The sequence below is a fragment of the Bubalus bubalis genome, chromosome 23 (assembly GCF_019923935.1).
Source record: "Bubalus bubalis isolate 160015118507 breed Murrah chromosome 23, NDDB_SH_1, whole genome shotgun sequence".
Lineage (NCBI taxonomy): Eukaryota > Metazoa > Chordata > Mammalia > Artiodactyla > Bovidae > Bubalus > Bubalus bubalis.
The window spans coordinates 4,501,977-4,525,702 of NC_059179.1; the positions used below are offsets into that span (position 1 = coordinate 4,501,977).

The 23,726-nt window shown below is 37.0% G+C and overlaps 1 protein-coding gene across 1 annotated transcript in view; it reads left to right on the plus strand.

The window, feature by feature from the left end:
• The window catches only part of PCDH15 (protocadherin related 15), a 1,798,632-nt gene that overhangs the window by 355,948 nt on the left and 1,418,958 nt on the right, over window positions 1-23,726 (plus strand). The gene's annotated exons all lie outside the window — the stretch shown is intronic.

Below are 23,726 nucleotides of genomic sequence, written 5' to 3' on the forward strand. Positions count from 1 at the left end.
TGATTTAGAAAAACAAATGTTTTTAAAGAAGAAATACATGAATCTGCAATTCATGAAATAAATTGTCTGTATACACATGCCTGTGTATTACTGAAATCCTCTCACTCCTAGCAGAATGTGGATTACTGAAAGATAGAGAACCTGTCTCTCTTGTCCACGATTGTATTTATAGCATCTATCTTATTGCTGGGGCGTAGTAGGCACTCCATGAATGTTTGCTACCTCAATACTTAAAAGATTAACAATAGCAACAAATTTGCAATGTTATAATTTTACTATAAAATTATAAATGTGACATTAAAAGCCATTTAGTAGGAGAATGTATAGAATTTTGAAAATAGAGAGTTGAAATAATTTTCTCTTGTCAGTAATTATGAATTCATTTGTTAGAAAATCTTAAGTTTTAAAAGTGCTGAATTTAGAAAGATGGTAACAATAACCCTGTGTACAAGACAGCAAAAGAGACACTGATGTATAGAACAGTCTTATGGACTCTGTGGGAGAGGGAGAGGGTGGGAAGATATGGGAGAATGGCATTGAAACATGTGTAATATCATGTATGAAATGAGTTGCCAGTCCAGGTTCGATGCACGATACTGGATGCTTGGGGCTGGTGCACTGGGACGACCTAGAGGGATGGTGTGGGGAGGGAGGAGGGAGGAGGGTTCAGGATGGGGAGCACATGTATACCTGTGGAGGATTCGTTTTGATGTTTGGCAAAGCTAATAAAGTGTTTGGGGTTTAAAAATAAAATAAAATTTAAAAAAATAACAAAACTGTGGAACCATGGAAAAAATAAAAATAAAAGTGCTGCTTTAGGAACTTTTGTGTATACATAAGATATGTCTGTAAGTATATTTAAATGTACATGAGACCTTATAATTCCAACAATAGTGTTATTCCTCATATAAGTATATTTACATTTCTGTGGAACCATATATTTCAGATGATACATTTTCACATTTAAAAAAATTAATTTTCATTTTGTTAATGACTTCATAAAATCTTGAAAATAATCATTGAAAAGACTAGTTTCCTGTTCTAAAGTTTCTTGCTATTTGTAGTCCAGGATAAATGCCAATGAATTTTCTCTCTGACTATTCCAAGAAAATGTGTATATAGATTATTATTTCAATTATTAGCATATATTAACATGCAAAGTCGTGTGTTTGCATATGTGCGTAGGTAGAGATAGGCAGCTATTCTTAGAGCAGCATCAGTTTCTAGCACAAACACTGTTGTATGCAGTCAGTCTCAGTTCCCTACCTTTCAGTATAATAAATTCCATGAAGCATGAGAATAAGTATTTTTCATGTCCTCTCTCTACCTAACTTGTATGGTAGAAGTGTGTTCAAATATTGAATAATAAATAAGGATGAGGCCATTATAGTTCTGTTTATATATAAAAAGATTATCCTTAAAAATATAGAACATTTTAATTTTCCCTTTTTGAGATTTTAGGGAAATTCTTTGTGTGTGTGTGTGTGTGTGTGTGAGAGAGAGTGTGTGTGTGTGAGTGGGTGTGTGCACATGTGCACACATACATGTGTCCTGACTTTAGTGTAAAGAATATTTGTTTATTTCCTTGGGTAACTGATAACACTTTTGGCACTCTTCTGCAGCAAATTACCAGGAATACAATCAAGTTGAAAAGGACTTTAGTAATTTTTCAAAACCTTCCTCGAAATGTGTTTCAACTACTTGTTTGATAAGCTATTACCTTGCCTATGCTCAGATTTTATTATTTATTTTTTATCTTAAAGCACTGTGTATATCTTATTTATATATTACAAGTAATTTTATAATTATTAAGTAAATACACTTAGCAGGTAAGGTATTCAAGGACATATTCCATTTATAGGTATTACTAATAGTGTTTTCAATTGTACTAATAGGACAAGGAAACAAACTTGGAACAAAGAGAATATCTTAGAGACCATCAATGAAGGGACTTTATGAGAAATAGGTGAAATCTGTTCCACTGCCAAACTGTGGGATAAAGTTCCCTGTGTACTTCATTTAATACCGAGTGCCAAAGTACTCAGGCTTTACTTGTCAGAAGACTTTTGCCCACTTAAAAAATGAAGTTGGAAGAACAAAGGGACAAAGTTTCAAACTGGAGTCTGACTCCAAAATCAGAATAGGTTCTACTACACTGTGCTGTCTCTCCTCTGATAATCAGAAGGCATTTGGGGTTATAGTAAATGAGTTGCATTATTTATACATCTGAGGCTATGGATCTTTATATACTGAATTTACCTTTGTGAGATAATCCTAGATGATCTCTTTGGAGTATGAGTGTGTCAACTTAATTATAATTATGTTTATATCACGTATTAGGTTAAACAAATGAAATAAGTAAACTACACATTTTTAAGCCTTTGGGAAAATAATATATTTTGAGTTAGCACCTTTTTACATGATCAACATATTTACTTAAATTGAAGGAAAAATGTCTAAAGGAATATAAATGAGGCAAACTGTATTTTCTTAAGGGAAGAACTGAACAAAGCAGTAATGTAAGAACTAATCAGAAAATATAGAAAGTAGTTTCTACATCAAGTTGGCTTATTAATTGTGTAATAAATCATATTAATGTGCCTAAACCTGGTATTACGTATTACTGGCTCAATATATATTAGATTTTTTTTTTTTTGCTCACATGTCCATTTTTTAAAAATTAACTTATTTTTTAGTATAAGGATAATTGTTTTACAGAATTTTGTTGTTTTCTGTCAAACCTCAACATGAATCAGCCATAGGTATAAATATATCCTCTCTCTTTTGAACCTCCCTCCCATCTCCTTTTAAGTAATTGGGCTTCCCTGGTGGCTCAGACAGCATAGCATCTACCTTCAATGCAGGATACCTGGGTTCAACCGCTGGGTCAGGAAGATCCCCTGGAGGAGAAAATGGCAATCCACTCGAGTATTTTTGCCTGGAAAATTCTATGGACAGTGGAGGCTGGCAGGCCCCAGACCATTAGGTTGCAAAGAGATATGGGTAACCAACTAACACACACAAGTAATTTTAAATCTGTGATTGTAAAATTTCCCCTCAAGTACGTTTGCTGTTGTTTTGATGTTAATTACCCACATAACTGAGATAATTACTGCATTATTTGTTTATAGTACAAGGTACGTTGTTACTTTTACCTGAAAGAAGATTAAGTGGTCTTTTTACCATGGGTCAGTTTGCTAAGGGGCTTAATTGTATAAGAGAAAATCACTAGAATAATATCTCAATTCACAGAGAGTTAAATATTATCAAAAGAGGGCAATACTTTAAAGGAGAAACTGCAATTCAGTTTTTCTTTTTCTTTTTTTTCCACACAATTCAATAAAGCAACAATTGGCCAACCTGGTGATCTTCAGGTATCTAGGCATGAGATGCAGTCCATTAAAAATTTCCAGTGATCAAGAATATTGGGGAACATGAAAATTAGTAAAGCATAACAGGAATGAATGTAACATGTAATAGGAATCACAGGCTCTGAGGAGGTCTGTTTTAAGAAAATTATTTAATTTTATTTCTGTAACTTATTTGACCTAACAATTTGAATAACTGTTGCTTTTGACCAATTTAATAACAAGATTTAGTAAGCATTTCAAAGGGCCAGATACTAAACATCTGTGACTTTGTGGGATACATATGTATGTGTGTGTGTGTGTGTATACACACACACTCAGTCACTCAGTTGTGTCCGACTCTTTGCAACCCCATGGACTGTAGCCTAGCAGGCTCCTCCGTCCATGGGATTTTCCAGGCAAGAGTACTGGAGTGGGTTGTTATTTCCTTCTCCAGGGGATCTTCCTGACCCAGGGATTGAACCCGGGTCTTCCTGTTCATCTGTGTAGCAGATGCTTTACCATCTGAGCCACCAGGGAAGTCACTAATATATATATTAGTCTCTGGGGTAATTACTCAGTCTTTGTAGTACAACAGTGGCCTTAGATCATACATCAACTGCATGGGTTCCAGTACCTCATTGCCAACAGAACCAGTGGGATAGATTTGGCCTGTGTGCAGTAATTTGTTAACCCTGTTAATGATATGGATGGGTGCTCTTGGGAAATCTTTATTCTTGAGAACCTTTTATATTTATAAAAACCAAACTCTCTAAAAGTTTAGATTCAAGGAGATAACTCATCATCTTTTCTGACTATAATTTTTGACAAGTATGTAGCAGTATAGAAAGACCCAATGAAGGCAATTATTTTTTACAGCAAAATCAACTGATCAACCTTGGTACTCATGGGTATCACACCAATATCACTCCAATATCAGGATCTGTTCCATGTACTGGGTAGCTAAAGAAAATCACATTAGTAATTAAAAATAACCACATACTCTTCCTGCCCTCCAGTAGCTTTGTGTTCTACCGGGAGTGATGGTGATAATTTTGCAGAGGGCAGGAAATAAAACTAGTACACTCACAAAAATTAAAATATGTGATACAAATGCTTCATGAGCAGTGAAACAAGGAGATTAAAAGGAGAAAATAGTTTGGTCACAGATATCAGGCAAGCATCTGTATAAGAGATACTGTTTCAGTTAAGGTTGAAGGATTATACCTAGACTTCAACAGACAGTGTTACAGAAGATAGGGTGATGAGAAAGCAATGTTGCTAGGTGGAAGGGCAGAAACAAGGGAAAGGTGATGGCACTAGGGAAAGCAAGTTGCTTTTGCAGCAAATATTCAAGACGGGAATGTGTAAGACTGAAAAGTAAGTCTGCATCACCAAGATATTTAATCCAACAAAACTGCCCTGCCCCTGAAGGATATTAGCATGGTGAACACACATTTATTCCTTGATTAATGGGTACCCACCTGCCCTCAGGTAAATGTGTATGATGCATATGCATATATTACCTAATGATGCTGTTGACATTGTCTGTTCTAAGTTGTGACATAAAGCATACTTAACATGCTTTAAGTTGTTTTAGGGGTTTCAAGGACCAGAAAAAAGAGAAAAAAAGCATTATCTGGATATTTCAGAATTGATGACTCCTGCCTTTGCAGATGTTGTACCCAAACTTCAAGCAAGAAGAGAAAAGATGCGCCAAATGTAGTGCCTCTTTACTGGGGGAAAGCCAAACTTTCCAGAATCATATATTTCCAGAATCAGACTTTACACCAGTGAGGTTTTTCCATTTATATTTTGTGACACACAAATGGATCGAATGGCCCCTGCTTTTTCTAGAGTATATAGGGTAAATAGCTATTTGGCTTTTCTCCCTTTCATGTAGGAAGTGAAGGGGTATCAGAGGATTTAGAGAAGTTTTAAAGATTCACACAGAAACAACTCTAGGAATTCTTAAGTATTTTATAAGAATTTTCAAAAGATGATTTTAGCCAAATTATAATTTATTTTATTTCCAATAATAATAAATCTGATAAATTTATTGAGAAAATATTTTCTGAAATAAAGTAAATAGATATATCAGAGCCAAGCAATACACCTGGAATGTGTTAGACTAGGATGTGACCAAATATTCAAAACTTTTCTGTTTGAAATTATATTAGCAACTATTTAGACTGAATACTTATTTGTGGTTTATGAGTGGCATATTATAGTGTGAAATTGGTATAAAACTTCTGAGGAGTTACAGTCAGAAGATCTGAAATATAATCTAAAGCCCACCATTTACTAACTATTTAGTTGTACTAAAGTCATTTAGCCACAGAGGACATCAACCTACATTTCATCATTTCTAAAATGAGGGTGATAATAATTGCCCTTCACCCTGTGTGGGTTTGTTGCAAGACCAAAATGAGGTGATATTTTTAAAATTGTTTCATCAACAGCAAAACACTCTAATGCTTCTCTCTCTTGCTCTATTTCTCTCTCTCTTTTTTTTTCTTTCCTGCTCATATATTTCATACACAAAACTCTCCCTCTCAAAATCTTGAGATTATAAATGTCATCATAGAGATTACATTCAGTGCCCCTCCAATAGCTCCTGTCACTGTTTGTATTTTTTTCTTCATAGACCAAACTGAATCACGCTATTTGATTCTCCTTCTTTAATGGTTATATCTATTTCTCACTTCAAATGCTTTTATCTCTGACCCCTAGCTCCTCTGAAAACTTTTCAAATATAGAGTTCTTCTGTTTGTTTGGACATTGAGATTCATATATCAAGAATAGGGAAGCTGGTAGCAGAGGTACTTCTGTCTTGGAATATAATTAATGGCTCACATGACTTTTGCTTCATTAAGAATGAGGAAGGTTTCCTCTTCTTCAAGGTAACTGAGGAGCTGTGAGTCTTTGAACTATGTAAGGTCAATATAGTTCCTCTTCTCTTCAATTACTAGCACACATCACCACTGGTCGTATTAAAATTTTTACATATTATTGAGCATATTCTCTGGAAGAAGACAATAAATTCATACACATATTTATATATGATTTTGAATATAAACACTTTTAAAATAAAAGAATATGATTAATTTACCAAAAATTTGAATAATATGCAATCTTTATGTGTGATTTTGTAATGATTATCTATAAACACATTCCTATCTATGAGTACCTTCACATATGTGTTAAGAGTCATTACAGTGAAAGTAACAAAATACAACTCAAATTAGCATAAAGAAAGTAATTTTATTGACATGAATCTGACTTATCTAAATGTATAAGTTTAATTACATATGAATCTGAAAGTCTAGAATTCTTCTTTAGGCTTCAGGAAAGGCTTGATCCAAGGGCTTAGTGATTTTACAACCTGTCAGCTTTGATTTCATTGGTGATAGCTATATTTTAAGGCAGGCTTCCCTCATGATCTCAATTTATGCTATCTACTCTACATGATACATATGGTTCTAAATTAATATTCATATCATTTCCCTAAAAGTCCCTAATCCCCTCTGTTTAGACCATCTATATCACATGCCTGTCTCTGAACCAACCAATCACCATGGCCAGTGCTTACTGACTTAGCTTAGGTTATAAACTCCACCTCTGGAGACTGAAGCTCTTGCAAACAAAATGAAGTATGCCAGAATGCCAATAACCAAAGTGCACTCTATTTCTGTGATAAAAAGGAATCAATTTTATGTGTGTATGTATGTATACTTAGTGTCTGGATTCTAACTTCTGATATAAAGAATAAAGACAGGCATTCTCCCAGGAACACAGGAAATAATTTTGTTGTCATGAACTATTAATATTCAGTTGAACTCCATAAAATACCCACTTGGAGGCGTCAGGATGGTAAATATTATTGATTTCATATAGGTTAACAAATAGCAGCCTTAATGATAAACTGGGAATGATTGACTCAGCTATTCCAAAGATCATGATCGTCAGTCAGTACATAGAATATCTTCTAGCATTTAACTAGCTTAATTAATATATCTTTGCAGTAATGAATCTCATTAATTGTTTCTAGAAGTATGCATTTTCTTATTTAGAAATTTCAGCAAGACTTCAACTTCTTAAGGTTAGATAGTCATTGGATATTTTATTAGAATATGTGAAGCTCAAAACAGACCTGTAGTATAATTATCCTTATATATGTATCCAAGATACAAAGGATTTAGTATTTATGGATTGGAGTGTGCATCCCTGGTCTTCTAATATTATCTGTATGAAATAGATCACTTTATTTCTGGGAAAACATTTGTTCTCCTCATGTAATTCTTGGATTTGTATGTTTTTGATATCTATGCATCAGGCCTGGCGTGCTGTGATTCATGGGGTCGCAAAGAGTCGAACACGACTGAGCGACTGAACTGAACTGAACTGAAATGATGCATGAGTCCTCTCTGGACACCTTTCAATGAGTCATTTGTTTAGGTTGACTGCTAAATCATGCAGTTGGGGCTTTAGTGAAAAATATCTATGTTCAAATCCTCTTCAGAAAACAGTAATATCTGATCTTTATTCAGAAATACATATTAAAATTTGGTTTTACAAAACATTCTCTAAGGACTTTTGCCTTTTCATTGTATAGGCATACCAAGTGCACAGTGGCATCAGCTCATGTCCTCAGGGAATTGGTGGGAATTACCACATCTGTGGAGTAGCTACACATTGAGAAGTTCTTGAAGAAAAAAATAATCATGTTACTTTCTAACAAAGGAAAGTTGTTAAAAAGATTTATTACAATACATCCTTGAAGGACCTCACTGAGAAATATTTTTCTTTGTCTTGTGAGGCCTAAAATAGGTTTCAACTTTCTGATCAGCGATTGTCTTAATTATTAAATACACATAACTAAAATTATTACATTTTTTTTTTCCTTTGCTAGTGTCTAGAAACCCAGAGACAGATCTGTGGCACTCTTAGAATGACATGTAAGACCTTTGGTGTTCATTTAATTTTCATCCTTCTCCAACCTCTTCCTATGTTTTGGTCAAAATAACACTTTTCTTAAAAGGCAAGAAGAGAACTAAAAAGCAATACATGAAAAGCAATAACATTTATACTGAAAGAAAGACATGATTAAAAAGTAAATAGAGACATCTTCTGTAGTCATATTCCATTAAAATAACCACTGTTAACATTCTAGGCATATATTCTGTAATGTCTCACTAATGATTTTCATACTCATTTACAAACTGAACCCTGTCTCTCTAAGCTTCCTAAAACCTTCCTTGGAAAAACATGATACCTATTTATACTTCTATATTCATCATTATCTGTATGTTGACACTCCATCTTTCTGCTCTGTACTGCCTGGAGAAGTCTTGTCCCTCCTTGGGTGGCTGCAAGAAATAAAGAAGGATGTGTTACAGCAGCAGGCAGTCCCTATCACAACAGGCTCAATTCAAATCCTAAGCTTATCAAGAAAGTGAAGTCCCTCATTGTGCAATCTGAGAACTGCTTCATCAATGATACTGATCGGCACAGGAGGCGGCAAAGCAGCCATTACCAGTAGCTCAGGCGCCTTAACTACATCAAACCGGGGTCTCCTGCATTGCAGGTGGATTCTTTACCAACTGAGCTATGAGGGAAGCCCTATTTAGATTTACTGGAGGAGAATTGGTCAAAAGCAGAAAGATGTCCATGATATCCAAGAAGTTATTAATGCTTTTGCTCCAATTCCTATACTTATACAGGATGAAAAATTCCTCCTTTCTATATTTCCTTTTATGATTCTTCAATTCAGTTCAGTTCAGTTGCCCAGTCGTGTCTGACTCTTTGTGACCCCATGAATCGCAGCACGCCAGGCCTCCCTGTCCCTCACCAACTCCTGGAGTTTACACAAACTCATGTCCATCGAGTTGGTGATGCCATCCAGCCATCTCATCCTCTGTCATCCCCTTCTCCTCCTGCCCCCAATCCCTTCCAGCATCAGGGTCTTTTCCAATGAGTCAACTCTTCACTTGAGGTGGCCAAAGTATTGGAGTTTCAGCTTTAGCATCAGCCCTTCCAATGAATATTCAGAGTTGATTTTCTTTAGGATGGACTGGTTGGATCTCCTTGCGTCCAAGGGACTCGCAAGAGTCTTCTCCAACACCACAGTTCTAAAGCATCAATTCTTCTGCGCTCAGCTTTCTTCGCAGTCCAACTCTCACATCCGTACATGACTACTGAAAAACCATAGCCTTGACTAGATGGACCTTTGTTGGCAAAGTAATGTCTCTGCTGTTTAATATGCTGTCTAGGTTGGTCATAATTTTCCTTCCAAGGAGTAAGCGTCTTTTAATGTCATGGCTGAAATCACCATCTGCAGTGATTTGGGAGCCCAAAAAAATAAAGTCTGACACTGCTTCCATCCACTAAGTACCTTCCTCATATTGGTCTACAGCAATTGCTCAGGGATTTCTGAGTGCTGCTTTCTTCCTAAAAGGTGGGGAGTACTGTAATATTCTATACTTTCTATTTGAAGCTGCTGCTGACTCTTCCTTAAGTAATAATGTTAATAGTAGTCTTTTATTTTGAACCAAGTGCTGAATATTTTAAGCTTCTATAATCCAAATTTTGTAAAAAGAGAGAGAAAAAAAAACTACACTGATTTTTAATTATTTTATTTTTTTTAATTTTTTTTAGTTTTTTATTTTATTTTATTTTTTAACTTTACAATATTGTATTGGTTTTGCCATATATCAACATGAATCCGCCACAGGTATACACGTGTTCCCCATCCTAAACCCTCTTCCCTCCTCCCTCCCGGTACCATCCCTCTGAGTTGTCCCAGTGCACCAGCCCCAAGCAAATTAAAAATCTGTTTTTGTGTGTGTGAAACTACTTCTAGTTTTCTAAAAACTTACTTCCACGGTCCCCTGGAGAAGGGAAAGGCTACTCACTCCAGTATTCTGACCCAGAAAGTTCCATATACTCCATGTATAGTCCATGGGGTCACAAAGAGTCGGACACAACTGAGCGACTTTCACAAGGTACCCTTAGTCTCCTTGTATATTTTATTCTTTATTTTCCTCATTATATTCTTCATATGTATATATGCATGTTTATATAAATGGGCTTCCCTAGTGGCTCAGCTGGTAAAGAATCTGCCTGCAATGCAGGAGACTTGAGTTTAATCTCCTGGTTGGGAAGATCCCCTGGAGAAGGAAATGGCTACCCTCTCCAGTATTCTGGCCTGGAGAAGATGGACTGTATAATCCATGGGGTCACAAAGTGTCGGACACGACTGAGCGACTGTCAGTTTCACAGACCTTTATATGCACATAAAAATGCACATGGAACTTCACAATTGTATATTTTGAAAGTTGATTTTCTTTGACTAATATTATACTTGCTTTCACTCTAATGTGAAATATATATATATATATATATATATATATATATATATATTTATCTGTCTCTCAGAGGGTTTCTAGTTTGAACCACTAAAGCTTAATAAGTTTTCATAGTTATTAAAAATAACTCATTTAGCAAATCAAAGAAAACCTGTAAGATCTTATATTTCATAGACATTTTAATTTTAAACTGACTTCTACATTCTAAAAATAGAATTTATATTTTCTTATGTATTTAAATGATATGAAAATGTTCTTTATGCTAACACTTCAATTTAACTCCTTGTAGTCTGAATTTTTTCTGAACATATATTACAAATAATGTACTTCAAACCCAAGCTAGAAATTAGACTGTATTAGAGGAAAATGTATACAGTAATGACCCATATAATGAGCTTTTACATTTTTAAATTCTCACTTTGTGTGTACAAATTGAGTTTTAGATTTAGTCATTTTCAGAACGTAATTCAGTTTGTAAATGTTTAAATATGTTTCTCTCCATAAGAATCTGGCAATTTCTGACTTAAGTCCGTAGTCACAGTAGTTCTTTTGATGACTTGTTGGAACAGAACCTAACTCCCTGTCTTCAATAAATGTGTATCTTGCCTGAGGCAACACTTAGGCTATAATGGCTATCACGTGGCAGAGCCAGAGATGTTTATGTTCTGGAACCTCAATAACCAATGCCCACGCAGGGTTTACTACATGAAATCAGTTATGTGGAAGACAAATGAGAAAGGAGAGTTCCTGTTATTGTTAAACCTGGTAAGATGATAAGCAAGTGAAAGGTGGTTTAGCAGAAGGCTGACTCTAGCTACTGGCACAGAGTTGCCTTTGATAATTCGTAAAAGAACCTTTTCTGAGAAGAAAACTTAATTTACCTCATCCCAATGATGATTACAAAAATTAAGTCACTGTGCAGAAAACAATTTACAGAGGTGAACTCTTACTCTAGACAGATGTAAGCAATATCAAGCTGTGCAGCTTGAAGAAGGAAAAAGCAGGCTGGATTTCAGACTTCCGCTTGAGTCCTGAAGGGTAGGATGCAATCTGGGTAGCCTTAGGATAGCCAAAGCCTTTGGTTCAATCTCACTCTAAATCTGAACTAATTTTGTTTTTATTGATAGTCATTTCAGATATATGAAACATGCATGAGGGTAATCGATAAAGTATATTGGTTGGGTGATACAAATGAAAGATGATGTTCCTTTCAAAATAAGGTATTAAAATAATTGATTGCTTTGGATTTTAATCTTATTTTGTAATTTAAAAAAAATCATTTGTATTTTGATTATCACTATATGCTCCTCTAATCATAAATTTAAATATTTCAACTGAAATAAGATAATCATGGTGGTGGGACGAAAGTGTATAACTCTAGCCCTAAATAACTCACGGAATTTATAAAAGTATTGCGGGGCTTTCCTCAAAACTCAGTTGATAAAGACTCCACCTGTAATACACACAACCCTGGTTTGACCCCTGGGTTAGGAAGGTCCCCTGGAAAGAAATGGTAACCCACTCCAGTATTCTTAAATCCCATAGACAGAGGAGCCTGGTGGGCTACAGTCCATGAGGTTGCAGGAGTTGGACACAACTTAGTGACTATACCACGGCCATCATAGAAATATCGTGTGCATATACAAGCATGTGTACACAGAAACATGCATACACTCTACACACACACACACACACACACACATAATTAGGATGTATCCTTTTTATTTTATGATAGAATCCTTTAAGTTAAAATATCCAATATTTTTCCTGTTCAAATACTAAGTGCTTTCTTAGGGCAAGTGTGAATTGTTCTTCATATGTCTGATATTCAACTCTTATTATTTCTTTGAACCTGTCTTCTCTATCATATTTCAAGTTTTCATCATCTTTGGTTGGAATTGTTCCCCATAAATATCTTTCAATTGTCAGGTAGTCCTTCATGTATGACCAGTGTCATTTATCAAGGTAAGTGGATCTGAATGTTAATCTCACTTATTTTCAAATCTTTGCTCTAATGTGTATGAGCTTTATAATCTCTAACCTCTGCTACACTCTCCAATTTACCTGTTGTAATTTCATCTTTATTTCTTAATAAATTATCACCAATGAGACATGAACTGAAGAATTACAAGTGTGCAGTCCCTTATTTATCATTTTAAAAATTAAAAACAATTCCCAAAAAGTTTATTTTTTGTAATTCATCAGGTAGCAAAACTGATCCTGACCTATTGTGAGACTCATATTGACTCTATGTACCCAATTAATGTACATATGTATGTTTCACTGTAGAGATTTATATTTTTTTGATTATGAGATGCAGCCCCAAACCCTAGTGAGATGTCCTGTAATCTTCTGTTTATGGACTAAATTCTTGTTGTTATGTAGTTGCTAAGTCATATCCAACTCTTTTTGACCCTGTGGACTGTAGCTCACCAGGTTCCTCTGTCCTTGGGATTTTCCAGGCAACAATACTGGAGCAGGTTGCTATTTCTTTCTCCAGGGAAAATTCTGGCATTTTGACACTCACTTGTTGGCAAGATTTTCAGAAAAAAGTTTGTGAATTTATAATGGAAACAAAAGCTGATATAGCCAAACCTCTGTGTCCTTGTTCATATTGAAAGGCCACAACTGCATCCTAATGCCCAATTGACCCTTGAACTAGTCAGTCTGAATTGTGTGAGCCCACTTATACATGTTTTTTTTTTTTCTTCAATAAATACACTGAAACATTCTTTTGAGATTTCCAACAATTTGGAAAATAAACTTGCAAGTGAACCACGTAGTCTAGACATATTGACAAAATTTTTAAAAATTAAGGATGTCATGCATGCACAAAATATATGTAGATAGTAGTCTGTTTTTATATAGGCATACAGTGAGTGATATTCAATATAAAATTAATAATGTATTTTCTTGCTGTTTTATTACTTTTCAAAGAATTACAATAGTATACAGTATACTGCTTATAATTGGATAAACTGCATATCAGTCTATCATCACAGATAAGTGGTTTTAAAAAAGATAACAATTTCTAATACTGCATTATGAATATGATGTTAATACTGTATGCCACAAACATTTTTTAAAATATTTATTTATTTGGCTGTACAGGATCTTAGTTGTAGCATGTGAGACCTAGTTCCCTGACCAGGGCTCAAACCCAAGCCCCTGCTTTGGGAGCATAGGGTCTTAGCCACTGGACCACCAGGGAAGTTCCTATAAACATTTTTATAATGATTAACTTATTAATGTAGAGGCGAGGCTATCGAGAAGCAATAATTGGATTACACTAGGTATCATAAAGCAATTGTATTTCTATTTCCCTGTTGTCAATGCATAGATTAGACCTGTAAACAAGCCTGAATTCCTTTTTTAATATGTATTTATTTATTTGACAATGCTAGGTCTTAATTACAGCATGTGGGATTTTTAGTTGTGGCATGTGGGATCTAGTTCTCTAAACAGAATCAAACCTGGGCCCCCTGCAATGGGAAGGCGGAGTCTTAGTCACTGGACCATCAGGAAAGTCCCATGAATTTCATTTCCCACATTATCTTATTGTTTATGCCCAGAATTAGCAATATGTATAGCATCTATGGTGTTTTGTATTGTATTAGACAATACTGATATAAATATTAATAAACCATCCTATACAGATGGTGTAAACTTACATTATTGTTAAATATGGTACAGTAGTATAAATGTATTTTTCTTATGATTTTTTCAATAATATTTTCTTCTTTCTAGCTTACTTTTTTGTGAGAATCTAGTATGGAATACATATGTTAATTGACTCTATAATAATAGTAAGGCTTCCATTCAGCAGCAGTCTATTAATGGTTAAGGTTTGGGAGCCAAAATTTAGAGTCAGGGACTTCTCTGGCACTTCAGTGGTTAAGACACTGCCCTTCAATTGCAGGGGTGTGCAAGTTCAATCTTTGGTTGAAAAACTAAGATCTCTCATGTTACACCGTGTGGCTAAGAAAAAAAGAAAAGGCTCAGATGTTCAACTCCATGGGATTAAGGGCCCCTAACCTCCACATTCTTTAAGAAGCAGTTGTATTTCTTTCTTATCCTTTTACAAAAATCCCATATATCAGTCAATATCCATCTTAGTCCTTTCCCTGAGCCTGCTAGGATCTTAAAGAAAGCCCAAAAGTATACAACAGGGCTTCACATATCAAGCAATAAATACCCAGTAGGGGAAACTGTGGTCCCCTCCTCAGATCCTAACTGGAATTATGACCCTGAGCACATCTGAGAAAGGGATCATTTTCTGATCTATGTGAAGGCAGGACTGAAAGCAGCCAAGCAAAAAGTAATCTGCTATGTCCAGTCTCAGCAATAACTCAGGAGTCTAATGAGAACCCCATTGCCTTTCTCAAAAGGCTATAAGAGGCCCTCCAAAAGCTTACCAGTCTGAACTTATAATCTTATGAGGGACAGGTGATTTTTAAAGGACAAATTCCTGTCCCAGTGTGCATCAGACATCAGGATGAAGTTACAGCAGCTACAGCAGCAGGACCCTACTGCCTCTTTAGATGAGATGGTCCAGACAGCCACCAATATCTTTTATAACAGAGGACAGGAGAGAAAGGCCAAGGTCCAGGAAAGGGAGAAAAGGAAAGAGATAAGACACGGCCAGATGCTTTCCACCCTCCAGGGAAGCCCTATAGCAAACCCCGAGCCCCTGAAGGACAAAGCATGAGGCAAGTGCTTAATCTGTAGACAGGAGGGACATTGGGCCAAAGAGTGTTCAAACCATGACAAGTCTCCTAAAACAGCTTGCTACAGATGCCAACTATTGGGACATTGGGTGGCACTCTGCCCTCCGGACCCAAAAGCCCCAAAGTAAAGTGCCAAGCCTTCCTTCACGGTAGTTCAACAGGATTGAAACAGCCCGTTCCAGCCAGCCCAACTGTCACACATAACTATCATGGGGCTGGAGCCAAGGGCGCAACTGGATGTGGCAAGTAGGGCCAAGAATTTCTTGGTCAACACAGGGTCAAACCTACTCTGTCCTGACCTCCTACTCCAGAGCCTTCTTCTCCCCAACCTGTACCATTTTGGGTATGACAGGAAAAACAACTACAAAAAGATTCACCTGAGCATTTCTTTGTTGCTGGGATGGACAAATATTTCCTCCCCCCCAACCCCCCGCCCAGTTTCTGGTGGTCCCTGAGTGTTTTATTCCCTTATTGGGAAGAGATCTTTCCCTGCCTTCGAAATCTTACAGTTATTGCAGTCCTGATAGAAGATGTTTTAAAACTCTTCTCTTGGGGGCAAACTATTTTTATCAGCCACCAAGTGAAACAACTCCAGAATGGGAGAAGCCATCTATGGATGTCTGATCAAAGAATCCTCAGATATCAAGTAATGCTGATGGATAATCCAGGCCTGACTATATCTGCTTGTGAGGTTCTTAATCCAGCCACCCTCCTTGCCTACCCCCGAGGGCTCTCTCCCCTTTCACTCTTGCCTAGAAACCTTGGACCACTGGACAAAACCTCAAGATGGATTGTCAGAAGATCCTCTGACCAATCTTGAGGAAATCTGGTACACTGATGGAAGAAGCTTTGTCTTGGATGGAAAAAGAATAGCCAAATATGCAGTAGTCTCAATTTTGAGACCATAGAGGATAAACCTTTGCCACAAGGTACTTCAACAAAATTAGCTGAGCTCATAGCCCTGAATCAAGCTTTAGAGCTGGGAAAAGGAAAAAGAGTAGTCATTTCCACTGACTCCAAGTATGCCTTTCTGGTGTTATATGCGCATGCTGCTATTTGGAAAGAAAGAGGCCACTTGACCACTCCAGGGTCCCCAATCAAATATGGTGATCAAATCCTTAGGCTTTTGGAGGCAGTTCATCTCCCCACTGAGGTTTCAGTCTCTCACTGTACAGGACACCAAAAAGGAAGCACGGAAGTGGTACAAAGGGGCCAAGCAGCCGATCAGGAAGCGAAGAGAGCAGCATTACAGAACAATGACCTAATAGGAGCAGCCACCTTAGGTCCACAGACTAATTTGCCAGAAACTCCTTCATATACTGAAGGTGAGACTCTTAAAGCTAAGAGTGAGGGCTTTCAAGAAGATCATATGGAGTAGTTCCACAAGGAAGGACTCCTTTTTCTGCCTGGGAACCTCCAATGGAAGTTGGTTAACTCCTTACATGCCACCATTCATTTAGGGGAAAAGCCCCTTCAAAGATTACTAGAAAGATCTTTCAAAGAAGCAGGCCTCCAAATGATTATAAGGCAAGTGGTCTTCTCTTGTCCAACTTGCCAATTAAACAACCCCCAAGAAGCTCGAAGACTTCAGCTGGACCAGGAAGAGGTGGTAAAAAAAAGCAACAACAACAAAAAACTGCTCCATGAAATCATTCTGAGATTTGGTCTGCCCAGGTCATTACAAAGTGACAATGGGACATCATTTACTTCTAAGGTCACCCAAGGGGTCTCTAAAGCATTGGGCATTACTTATCTCCATTGTGCCTGGAGGCCTAAGTCTTCAGGAAAAGTAGAAAGAGCCAATCAATTCTTAAAATCAGCGATTAAAAAAAATAGTAATAACCCAGGAGACCTCCCAGGGATGAATGGAGGCTTTACCAGTAGGTCTCCTCTGCACCCGTATTGCTGTGTTGCCCTTAAGGAACAGGATGGTCTTAGTCCTTATGAGATGCTATATGGGAGACCTTTTGTTTATGTCAGTGACCTCTTCCTAGATCCAGAGGCTCAGACCCTCCAGTCATACCATGGCCATTGGGCAATTCCAACAGAACATACGCTTGTGGGGATCAATCAGGACCCAAAAGATTCTAAAGAGTCATTACTATAAGCTCCAGGGACTCAAGTCCTAATTAAAGTCTGGAAAGATGGGTCCCCAAAGACTCAACTTCAGCGCACATGGAAGAGCCCCTACCCTGTAATATTTTCTACCCCGACAGCAGTAAAGATACCAGGACATGACTCCTGGATTCACTACTCATGAATCAAACCATGGAAGGAAACAGAAAAAGACTCTCAATACACCTGTGAACCACTGGAAGATCTCAGATACCTATTCAGATCTACAAATGAGTGCTATCCTAATGAACACCCCCAAAATTAAGTTTCTGGGGATAGATTTCTCAGGATAGCTCTAAAGAGTCAACCCAGCTTGGCAGGAGCTGTACTCCAAAAGAGACAAGAGTTAGATAGATCTTCTGATACCTGAACAAGGAGGGACTTGAGCCATCTAGAATGAGACATATTGTTTCTGGGTAAGTTAACAAAGTCTAAGTTAAAGAAAGTCTCAGTCCTTAACAAAAACATTCAGACCCTACAGGATCTCAAAGAATGAGCTTTAGAGTTCTCAGGGTAGCTAAAATCTCTCTTTGGGGAATCCTTCTGGCGATGGGAAATTTGGAGTTGGCTTGATGGGGAAACAATGGAAACAGTGTCAGACTTTATTTTTTTGGGCTCCAAAATCACTGCAGATGGTGACTGCAGCCATGAAATTAAAAGACGCTTACTCCTTGGAAGGAAAGTTATGACCAACCTAGACAGCATATTCAAAAGCAGAGACATTACTTTGCCAACAAAGGTCCGTCTAGTCAAGGCTATGGTTTTTCCTCTGGTCATGTATGGATGTGAGAGTTGGACTGTGAAGAAGGCTGAGTGCCGAAGAATTGATGCTTTTGAACTGTGGTGTTGGAGAAGACTCTTGAGAGTCCCTTGGACTGCAAGGGGATCCAACCAGTCCATTCTGAAGGAGATCAGCCCTGGGATTTCTTTGGAAGGAATGATGCTAAAGCTGAAAGTCCAGTACTTTGGCCACCTCATGCGAAGAGTTGACTCATTGGAAAAGACTCTGATGCTGGAAGGGATTGGGGGCAGGAGGAGAAGGGGATGACAGAGGATGAGATGGCTTGATGGCATCACTGACTCGATGGATGTGAGTCTGAGTGAACTCTGGGAGTTGGTGATGGACAGGGAGGCCTGGCGTGCTGTGATTCATGGGGTCACAAAGAGTTGGACACGACTGAGCGACTGAACTGAACTGAATGCCTCTACTAGTCCCTTTTATCACCATATTGATGCTGCTTATGATTGTTCCATGTGTTATCAATTGTCTAGCTGGTTTTGTCTCTGCCCAGGTCAACAAGCTACAACACGCAGTTCCAGTTCAACAAGGATATATAAAACTACAGCTGAACACAGAAAATACCACTCACCCTTAGATGGACACTGCTATGAAGACTCTGAGGCTTGAGACTAGCAAGAGGGGGAGGCCCAGTGGCCCTCACTGTCCCACTTCAGCAGGAAGTAGCCAGAGAGAACTCAATGCCCCTATTCCCAAAGAATTGGGCCTCCCATCTCTTGAGGTAGGAATGTTAGGTAGTTTGAATATGAAAATGTAGTTCAAAATGGCAGTGGTTAAGAGACAAAGAAGGGGAAAGCCCCTGAAAATAAAACAAAGGAAGGTCCAATGACCAGAGTGAGAATCTCAGGTAAAAAAACAGCCCTCCTGTTTGGCAGGCTCAGGGGGAGGAGGAAAAATCATATAAAAGGAGGAGCCAAAATTGGGCCAGGGGTATCTCTTCTCTTGTGTCTTTTCTGTTAGCCCACCCTCATGCATCAAGGATGTATTTTCCTTTGCTTTTTATTTTATTTATTTTTTTTTGGCAGAAAAAGAATTTTTTTTTTATAATGTCCCTAAAACCAAGATTGTTTTTTCCAATTTACTAAAAAGACTTTAAAAATTGTGGTGAAATGCACATAACATAAAATGTATCCTCTTAACCATTTTTAAGTGTGTAATTCAGTATTGCTGAGTCTATTCACATTGTTATGCAACCAACCCGCAGAACTTTTTCATTTTGCAAAACTGAGACTCTGTCCATTAAACAACTTCCCCTTTCCTCCTCTCTTCAGCTCCTGGCCACCCCCATTCTTTGTTTCTATGAGTTTGACTATTCTACATACTTCGTAAAAGTGGAATCACACAATACGTGGACTTTGATATCTGGCTTATTTCACTTAGCATAATGTCTTCAAGATTCTTTCATGTTGTAGCCTGTCCCAAAATTTCCTTCTTTTTTTTTTTTTTTCTCATTTCATACATGATATTTTACATGTTTCAATGCCATTCTCCCAAATCTTCCCACCCTCTCCCTCTCCCACAGAGTCCATAAGACTGTTCTATACATCAGTGTCTCTTTTGCTGTCTCGTACACAGGGTTATTGTTACCATCTTTCTAAATTCCATATATATGCGTTGGTATACTGTATTGGTGTTTTTCTTTCTGGCTTACTTCACTCTGTATAATAGGCTCCAGTTTCATCCACCTCATTAGAACTGATTCAAATGTATTCTTTTTAATGGCTGAATAATACTCCATTGTGTATATGTACCACAGCTTTCTTATCCATTCATCTGCTGATGGACATCTAGGTTGCTTCCATGTCCTGGCTATTATAAACAGTGCTGCGATGAACATTGGGGTACTCGTGTATCTTTCCCTTCTGGTTTCCTCAGTGTGTATGCCCAGCAGTGGGATTGCTGGATCATAAGGCAGGTCTATTTCCAGTTTTTTAAGGAATCTCCACACTGTTCTCCATAGTGGCTGTACTAGTTTGCATTCCCACCAACAGTGTAAGAGGGTTCCCTTTTCTCCACATCCTCTCCAGCATTTATTACTTGTAGACTTTTGGATCGCAGCCATTCTGACTGGTGTGAAATGGTACCTCATAGTGGTTTTGATTTGCATTTCTCTGATAATGAGTGATGTTGAGCATCTTTTCATGTGTTTGTTAGCCATCTGTATGTCTTCTTTGGAGAAATGTCTATTTAGTTCTTTGGCCCATTTTTTGATTGGGTCATTTATTTTTCTGGAGTTGAGCTGTAGGAGTTGTTTGTATATTCTCGAGATTAGTTGTTTGTCAGTTGCTTCATTTGCTATTATCTTCTCCCATTCTGAAGGCTGTCTTTTCACCTTGCTAATAGTTTCCTTTGATGTGCAGAAGCTTTTAAGGTTAATTAGGTCCCATTTGTTTATTTTTGCTTTTATTTCCAATATTCTGGGAGGTGGGTCATAGAGGATCCTGCTGTGATGTATGTCGGAGAGTGTTTTGCCTATGTTCTCCTCTAGGAGTTTTATAGTTTCTGGTCTTACGTTTAGATCTTTAATCCATTTTGAGTTTATTTTTGTGTATGGTGTTAGAAAGTGTTCTAGTTTCATTCTTTTACAAGTGGTTGACCAGAGTTCCCAGCACCACTTGTTAAAGAGATTGTCTTTAATCCATTGTATATTCTTGCCTCCTTTGTCAAAGATAAGGTGTCCATATGTGCGTGGATTTATCTCTGGGCTTTCTATTTTGTTCCATTGATCTAGATTTCTGTCTTTGTGCCAGTACCATACTGTCTTGATAACTGTGGCTTTGTAGTAGAGCCTGAAGTCAGGTAGGTTGATTCCTCCAGTTCCATTCTTCTTTCTCAAGATCGCTTTGGCTATTTGAGGTTTTTTGTTTTTCCATACAAATTGTGAAATTATTTGTTCTAGCTCTGTGAAGAATGCTGTTGGTAGCTTGATAGGGATTGCATTGAATCTACAAATTGAAAAATAAAAACCATATGATTATCTCAATAGATGCAGAGAAAGCCTTTGACAAAATTCAACATCCATTTATGATCAAAACTCTCCAGAAAGCAGGAATAGAAGGAACATACCTCAACATAATCAAAGCTATATATGACAAACCCACAGCAAACATTATCCTCAATGGTGAAAAATTGAAAGCATTTCCTCTAAAGTCAGGAACAAGACAAGGGTGCCCACTTTCACCATTACTATTCAACATAGTTTTGGAAGTTTTGGCCACAGCAATCAGAACAGAAAAAGAAATAAAAGGAATCCAAGTTGGAAAAGAAGAAGTAAAGCTCTCACTGTTTGCAGATGACATGATCCTCTACATAGAAAACCCTAAAGACTCCACCAGAAAATTACTAGAACTAATCAATGACTATAGTAAAGTTGCAGGATATAAAATCAACACCCAGAAATCCCTTGCATTCCTATACACTAATAATGAGAAAACAGAAAGAGAACTTAAGGAAACAATTCCATTCACCATTGCAACGGAAAGAATAAAATACTTAGGAATATATCTTCCTTTGCTTTTTAAATAAAACTAAGCTGTATCACGGGGCTGTAACACTGGTTCCTTTGAGGAAATTACACAGGGCTGCAACACTGGTCTGTCCATCACCTCAAATTTTTGTTGTAACAAGACAGAATCAAGGAAGTTACAAATTCCCCTGACATTTATATTATTGGTTCTTAGGGACTTAATAAATGTTGAGTTAATGCTTATTAAAAAATATGGGAAATAATCCTAGCAATAACAAAAGATTTATTTTTTCCCAATATTAAACCACATTGTCATCTGAGACAAAGTTTTGTGGGGTCACTATCAAAATTTCACTTCAGGCTATCTCAGAATAATTTTAAATAAATAAATTTGGTACATTCTTGAATGAATGAATGAAAATATGAAAGTGTTAGTTGCTCAAATGTGTCCAATTCTTTGTGACCCCATGGACTGGATCCCACCAGGCTCCTCTGTCCATGGAATTCTCCAGGCAAGAATACTCAGATGGGTAGCTATTCCCTTTTTCAGGGGATCTTCCCAACCCAGGAATCGAATCCTGGTGTCCTGCATTGCAGGCAGATTCTTTATGGTCTGAGCCACCAGGTACGCCTGAAACATTCTTGTTGAATGCCTAATTGCTACTTAACTTACCAGCATGGAAAGTGTTAATGATTATTATTCATATCCTTATTTGTTTTAAGATAACAATAATGTGGACAAGCAACTAAATTTGGGGGGACTTTCCTGATGGTCCAGTGGTTAAGACTCTGCATCACTATTGCAGGGCATGTGGGTTTGATCCTTGGTCAATCAGGAGCTAAGATCCTTCAGACCATGCATCCAAAAAAAAAAAAAAAAAAGAAGAAGAAGAAGAAGGGGGAAAAAAACTAAAGTTTTAATATTTTCTTATTAAAATCATTTAACAGAACACTTACTCTCATATCTCCATCTTATATGTTTTTAATCTTGAATACTTAGTGTACACAAAACTTTTGAAGAAAGTGGTCAATTGCATTTTTCTGTCACTTGAAGGAAAAAAATGCTACCATGCTTAAGTTATTTAAATGCAAATTATCAGTAGTATCAAAGTACATCTCTTCTAAATTTGCTATATGATAGGAATTACTCTTCCATGTAAGGGAACTGAGAGAGAAAAAATTCTGCTCAATTTGACATTTGTTTCCCTTCTGAGTTTATCTACTTAGAAAAAAAATATGCTGAGACCTTATGGAAGGCAAAATGACATGTATATCTTTGCTGAAAAGACAGATGCTTGGCTTTGTTCAAAACCACTGTCTTACTATTAACTGTGATATTCAATTTATCTACTTCAGATGGATGAAAAGATAAATTGACTGCAAATGTAAAATTGTGATTCTGAAGAGCCTCAGTTACCATCCAAACATGCATTGCATTTAATTTGCTTATTTTAATATTCAACAGCTTCAATATATAACTGAACGCTCTTGGCTTTTTATTCCTGCTATGTGAAGCATTAACAATATTGCATTCAATGCTCGTATTTTTTTCTCTGCAACTACTAGTACAACTTGAACATTAGTGATAGTTAACATTTTTAAAAGATGTTTCTCTACAGTTAAGGAGTTAACCTATTTAAGTGAAGTATGACATTCTCATTGCCTGGTTATGTAAGCAAGTTAGCAGACTAATCTTCCCAATTTGTGATATCATGTCAAGTATATAGCTTTGTTATGTGCATTAACTGAGTCATTTGCCTGTGGCATGTTTTGGTGTAAATAGACTTTAACTATAAGTTGCAGTATATCTTTATTCTGAAATTTAAATGACTGAGTTTTCAGCTACTGTTTATCTTGTGGCTGCTGCCAAAAAGCAAGCAACTTAAAAATTAGAGGTTATAGTTA